Source organism: Ctenocephalides felis, unplaced genomic scaffold (genome assembly GCF_003426905.1).
Source record: "Ctenocephalides felis isolate EL2017-DRISC unplaced genomic scaffold, ASM342690v1 CF-g0.4_SCAFFOLD_00455, whole genome shotgun sequence".
NCBI classification, from domain to species: Eukaryota; Metazoa; Arthropoda; class Insecta; order Siphonaptera; family Pulicidae; genus Ctenocephalides; species Ctenocephalides felis.
Genome location: NW_020536609.1, coordinates 1 through 7,517, shown reverse-complemented (window position 1 = coordinate 7,517; position 7,517 = coordinate 1). Strand labels below are relative to the sequence as shown.

At 31.3% G+C, this 7,517-nt stretch overlaps 1 pseudogene; it reads left to right on the top strand.

Moving 5' to 3' along the window:
• Positions 1–4,331: 4,331 nt before the first annotated feature.
• On the top strand, positions 4,332–5,060 carry LOC113365399 (annotated as a pseudogene).
• The last annotated feature ends 2,457 nt before the right edge of the window (positions 5,061–7,517 follow it).

The following is a 7,517-nucleotide window of genomic DNA, read 5'->3' as shown; positions in this document are numbered from 1 at the left end:
AAATTCAAAATCGGTCCAGTAGTTTGGGCGTCCATCGCGAACCAACATCGTGACACGAGATTTATATATATATACTAGCATACCCAGCCTTGCGTTGCAACGGCCCTTATTAAAATATACCTGTTTGAAATTTGAATCCGTTTGACAACCAAATTTCAAATCTTTTGTTATAAAAAATTCATATCAATACAGAAATAAATATAATCCGGATTAAAATTTGAATATGATGGATCAATACTATTGACTAAAGTGTTTTTTTTTAACTTAAATAATAAATAAACTGAAATAATTAAACATTTGAATAAATGAGTATATTACAAAATGTATAATGAATAACCAAGTGATTTTTATAAATTTGTTATATCTTATTTGGTATTACGTCCTATTTACCTTTAGCTAACATTTTAACATGTTCTACGATGCTTTATTTAGGAATGGTTTCACATAATATTGGTCACATACTATTGGGAATTTGCTATAAGCCTTTAATGTTTTCTTTGAAAATTTTCCATAAATTTATGATTAGGCACTCAACGATTTCAATGCATTTTTCAAAATTTGTGATTACTTACAAAACACTTATAATATAAATTTCCGACTATAAATTGATATTCATACTATCCCTGAAACTAACATGGATAAAGTTCTGAGGAATTCGAGTTCAAATCTATGTTTGATTTTTGGCACTTCGAAATTTAATATAATATGATATAATATTCAGTTCTCAATCATGATTTATATTAATTTTGTGATGTTTACCTGAATGAACAACTCAAGCAAATTAAATCTTAATCATAAATCAATTTATTCTTAACAATATTAACAAACGTCATTTTCGGCATTTGTTTTTAATTCGTAACCGCCCAAATTTATTTAAATTTGATAAATTTTATTATTCTGTATCTTAAATGTGATTTGTAATATAAGTTGGAATAATTAATGTATTTGTTCTTATTTGATTTCGTTAAACATATTTATTCTTTTGACCTGTCAAAATTTTGTTTATGATGAATTTATTCATCTATTACATTCAATAGATTCTGATAAATAACATTTTCACTTTTTTTAGTTTACAACTATCAAAATTTATTTAAATCTATAAACATTATATATTTCTATTATTTTGAATATAGCTGTGGCGATATCAAGCAGGCTGGTTTTGATGGGTAAAAAACAATCGGACATGTCATGTATATTTTTGATATCGAAATATTTTTATAGTTAATAAATTTATATTTTTTTTATTGTTGGGAGTTTCTAATTTAATATATTGTCATAATCATTACTACTCCCACATAGCATTTTGCCTAATTTGGATATAAATGTTGGATATATTATAATATATCTGTTCCTTTTTCAATAAGTATAAATAATATATTTTTAAAATTGTCAATTTTTTTTCAGAAATCATAAATCGCTTTTTCTCGAAGTTTCCGTAAATATTGACATTTGTCATTTTAGTGTTTTGTTTTTTTTAGTAAATTTCTGTCAAAATTTATGGAAATTTATAAAAAATATAAAACTAAATAAATATTTTCTTCTTGGTCGAAATTTAATATAATGTGATATAATATTTTTCAATAATGTTTTGTATCTACAATATTGACTATAACAAAACTTTGAATAATTAGTGAATTTGTTTCGTATTGAAGTCGTCAAAAATTCAATTTTTTTGAACTGTCAAAATTTGTTTATAATTAATATTAAATTTAATATGTCGTTTTTTATATTGTGATCTATGGTGTTTTGAGGAAGTTTTGGTATCCGAACTAATTTCGTAAGCAAATCAAATAAATATAAATTATAAATCTATTTATCTAATAATTTTTATAAATATTGTCAAATGTCAATTCACGTTTTTTAATGTCAACTTTCATTTAAATTTATAAACATTGATTTTTAATTAGATTTAAAACTATATACAGTGATTCTGAATATAGCATTTCATCTAAATGTTGGATATATCTATATATGTATATGTTTTTGAATTATATTTTTTGAACTGTCAATTTTTTTTTCTAATCCTCGAATTTTCCATAAATTTTGACATTTGTCATTTTAGTGTTTTGTTTTTTTTTTGGTCATTTTCTGTCAAATTTTTTTGAAATTTATAAAAATTATGTATTTATATTTTAAATTTACTTTTCAAAATTTCCTATAACCTAAGTTGGATATATACGTTTTTTCAAAAAAATATTTATTTATTCGTCTACATTAATGTGGTCCCCTTCAAAGTAGTCCCCCCCAGATATAATACACTTATGCCAGCGTTTTTTCCAATTTTCGAAGCACCCTTGATATTCACTTTTTGATATGTCCTTGAGCACTCTCAGCGATTTTCTTCAATCGAGGAAAACCGCCGTCCTTTCATGGGTCTCTTCAACTTTGGGAATAGGAAAAAGTCACACGGAGCCATATCTGGTGAATTTTTGCACTTTGCAACACTTTATTTCATTTTTTACGCAAAATTTAATACAAATTCTTTGACTTTTCAATTCTTCCATTGTAAAAATCGCCGAGCTCAGAAAAACACGTCGAACCTTAGCGACTACCACAGACAAAGTAAACAGTGAATATAGCTGAAAATTTCATCATACTTTAGGGGCATGTATACCAACACAATAAAAAAAAATTTGACAATCAGACACTCCAGACCCGCGAAATTTAATTATTAGTAATTCCGGGTACTTTTTGAACACACCTCGTATGCACACTATGAGCCAATAAAATTGAAAATCGGTCCAGTAGTTTGGGCGTCCATCGCGAACCAACATCGTGACACGAGATTTATATATATATAGATAGATATATATATTGAAGAGACGTTAGTAATGAATTTACTAATTAATGATTAAATGTAACCAATTTTTAATAACTTCTTGAGTAGATTAGAGTTTTATTTGAAATACTTAACGACGAGAATTGGAACATTTGTAGCTCTTCTGGAAGTGTGTGAAATCAAAGAATTTATTTAGATACAAAAATTTATTTAGCGCTTTATTATAATATTTTAGTTGTTACTTGTTCAAGAGTTCAGGACTAACTAACTTATATTTTTACATTTTTAAAATATTTCCAATATTTCTAGTTTTATGATAGCTCGCCGAAGGTACATGAGCTATCATAAACTTTTATTAAGGGTTGTCTAGCAGATGTACAAAATATTCGCAACATTTACCGGTACTCGGGATTATACATCGTCCAAATGAATTTACTTATGACTATTATTTAAAACTAGTTGGTTTGGTATTTAGCCTTGAGGCAAGTTACATGAACTTCCCGATATGTGTAATTAATCGACTTAATCAATAAAAAATAATTTAATTGATGAGTGATTAGAAGTATTCCGAGTGGATTTATTACACATGATTGAAAACAAACGAACACTTTGACTCGGAGTATTTTCTAATAGCAAATTTTCAAAAATCACCAGTTTTTATAATTGAACCAGTTTCCATAGGACTTTAATGGTTTACTATGTTCATTAAAACCAAGTACTCTATCGTTATACCAAGTAAATCGTCTAATTTTAATTTTAACAAACGTCAAAAAAACTACTCATTTTCTTAATCTTCGATTAATTTTTAAAATTAAACTACTTGTCGTAAAGCCGTGATATTTCAGTAAGTTCTATAAGACCATGATATATATCGCCAAAAAAAGTTCCATAAAAATCGGCTTATTTTTTTTTCAACAGTTAATTACAAGAAAACTGCTTGGTAGATTTTCACCTAAAACTAATCAGTATCATTCCCAACTAATATCTTTCGAACAGTGTTTGATTTTTTAAAATCGATTTGGCAGTATGAGCTTAAATCAACACAACACAACTCGCGGCAACTGGGCACCGTGCTTCCGAAAATATCACTCAGACGTCAGTCGGCAATGAGTGCGGTTGTTACTGATCAATGATATTCTTGAAAAAAACCAACATTGAACTGATTTTTGTGTGCCTTTATCATTAATACTTCATGTGTGCTTGCACAACTAATAAATTAATTTTAAGTTATTTATATATATTAATAATTTATAAAAACAATTTGTTTAAAACAACGTGTGTGTCTGTGTTTGGTGCTGTTAAGGATTTCCATTTGGGTGAAAATCACAGAAAAACTCCACCGTCTCGGTGTGGCGTGTTGGGGTGGATTACATATTATTTTTTGTTTCCGTAATTTAATTTAACTACATAAATATGAATGTCAATCTTTTGTGCCCGAAGCCCCATTTGGCGAACGGGTGGATTGCAATTTTGCTGAAGTTGACGAGAATTTGACAAAAGACGCCAGAGTCATGGATAACATGCTGATGTTGGAAGGGAGCACATCCCCCGCATGAATTACTTTGCCAATTTCCAGGGGGATCTGCTACCTTTCATGAGGAAAGTTGTCACCACATGGATGTTGGAGGTGTGTGAAGAGCAACACTGCAAAGAACAAGTGTTTCCTCTAGCTGTTAATTTCATGGATCGTTTTTTGTGCGTATGCGACATTCCTCGTCAACAACTTCAACTTGTGGGTGCAACAGCTTTACTGGTTTCCACCAAGATTCGTCAATGCCACAATTTGACCATCCATCTGCTTTGCGCTTATACTGATCATAGTGTCGCCCCTGAAGAAATTAGGACCATGGAAGTGTTAATTCTAACCAAGCTGAACTGGAACTCGAATACGATTACTGGCTTCGACTTTGTTGATCACCTAATCGAGCGAATGCCATGGGGACATGAAAGCCGCCTTACCAAACGTCATGCTCACACCTTGGTGTCTGTCTGCTGTACTGAACCTGAATTTATGCAGACCGCTCCTTCGCTCCTTGCCACCGCTTGCGTTTGCGCCGCCGTTCGAGGCCTGAACCTTCCATCATCGCAATGCGCCCTTGCGGATCTTTGCGCCGTTTCTCGTGCCGACATAACTCTCGCCGAATTAATGGTTTGTCACATCGAGCGAGTTATTGCCAACGAAACTGCGTCATTGCAAACGCCTTCGGGAACTCCACCAGCGTCTAATCCAAACTCTCCATATCAGAGCCCCGAAGCCTCAGTATCTCTAAATATTATATAATGAAAATCATAGTTGATTATCCTTTAATACACTTACGCTTACCTAGATTTGATTACCTAGTTGTAAATGAATTTGATTGCATTTGGTTGAGAGTGTGATTGATTAATGAATGTGATGTGCTATTCATGGAAAATCTAGATATTAAAATACAATTATGTTGGAGCATTTAATTAATAATAAGACTTTGCAGTTTGATTGGGTTTGATTGCGTTTTGTGTAAATGTAAGTTAATTTATGGAATTATATGAAATTAATATATATTGTTAGGAGTAAAGTTTTGTTCAGGTATTTCTCTTTTATGAAATATTCTGACTACTTTTCAAAAAAGTTTGTGTATGAACAACAAAATGTAATTTTAGATATACATATTTTTAACATTTATATAATATAGATGAACGACGCTGCTCGGTGTTTGAAAATTATATTTAAACCTTATTATATTATTAAGTTTATATTATAATTTGATCTTCGTTAGTTTTTTTTATAATTTGCACGTCAGTAGAGTCCCTTTTTTATTTGTTTGCCTCTTTTTCAATTTGCTTGTCAGTACAGTCCCTTTTCCTCAACCTAGACACTCGTCAGTGCTGGACTTGATCAATATAGTCCCGTCCCTCTATACCCTGCCCCCACATCCTCACGATGGATACACAATATGGGCCTATATTAACAGCGGCAATCTCGATGCGTTCATTTCGATCCACTTGAGACTCGACTCGATAGAGGGAAGCACTTGAAAACACACGCTAATGATGACTAATGACTAATGATAATGACCGGTGATGAGTCAGACAGTCAGTAGAGTCACCGTGGAGCGATTTAGTTCCTACACTCTGCTAAATTAGTCCTAGGCAGGGAAATAATAGACAAAAAGGACTCTACTGACGAGCAAATTGAAACCAAAGATAAAAAGGGACTCTACTGGCAAATAATTTAAAACAAGACCGCACGTTAATTAAAGAAGAAAAGGACTCTACTGACAAGCAAACTGAAAAAAGAGATAAACATTGACTATAGGAAACTCTAAGGGAAGCAAAGAGACAAAATTGCTAGTTTATGCAAAAGGGACTCTACTAACGAGCAAATGTTGTCATTTTAAATATAGGCATGTGGGGTATCAAATAAAAGGTCTCGACGAGCTAAATTCAAATACCATATGCACACACTTAGTAAACGTACTGGGTTCCGTACAAACAAAATGTCATAATTCAATATCACTGTTGTCATGTCATAATTCACAATCATGTTTTTTTGAACGCAAATTTAAAGCACACCGATTTGCAAAATTTTAATCTTAACTTGAAACTGAAGCTGAACATAGAAAAGGGACTCTACTGACGAGCAAATTGGAAATGAGACAACAAATGAAAAAGGCACTCTACTGATAAGCAAATTATAAAAGAAAGCTAAATAAAAAAGGGACTCTACCGACGAGCAAATTGAAAATGAGACAAATAAACGAAAAAGGGTCTCTACTAATGAGCAATTTGAAAAAAGACAACAATAAAAAGGGACTCTACTGACGAGCAAATTAAAACAAAAGATAAAAAGGGCCTTTACTGGCTAGCAATCTCAAAGGGACTTACTGACTCTACTGACGATCAAATTAAAATAAGAGATGATAAATTTAAATACCCAAAGCGATTTTACTGACAAATAAACTTAAATACAGAGAAAAAAAATTTGATCGTCCCCTTGAACAACGAAAACAACAAAAAAAAGCTATGTTTTATAGTTTTTGGTCAAAATCTGAAAATTGCTCCTGAACAGTCACATTATAAACATGCCTCGTGTAAAGATGTTCATTAGAATTGTACTTATCTAGGGCTATTTTCACGTTTTTTTTTCCAAAATTCATATTTTTATATTTAATCAATAATCGTATGTATACGTTTATAAATTTTTGACTCGTAACTGCTAAACTAGTGTTGTAACCTCTAAATTGTCTTAAGGTGATTTGTAGCCAATAAAATTCTGCACAAAAACTCATATTTGGCCATAGTTCCGTACCTTGAATATTTATGATACAAAAAACGCTGTCGAAAATTAGTAACATATTAAAGCTACTTGTATACTACATATAGTACAGCTGGTCAAATATGATAAGAAGTTTTACTTCAATATAGGCATGTTGGGTATCAAATGAAAGGTCTCGACGTGAACTATCCAAATCCTGTAGTAAAAGACTCGGTAAATCAATAGGGTTGCATACAAGGCTTGTAATCGATTTCTAATATATTTTTTTTGTTAATTAAGTATACGAAGTTGGTGTCGAGTTGCCACGGTAGACCATATTATACATATTTCAATTTTGCACAAATTCAACGAATCATTAATTTCGGACAAACGGTTCAAGAGTTACAAGACTTGCAATAAAAAGTTGACCAATGGGTTGCTGAACGTGGGTCAAACTTTGTAAAATCAAATATAGGGCATGTGGGGGATCAAATGAAAGGTATC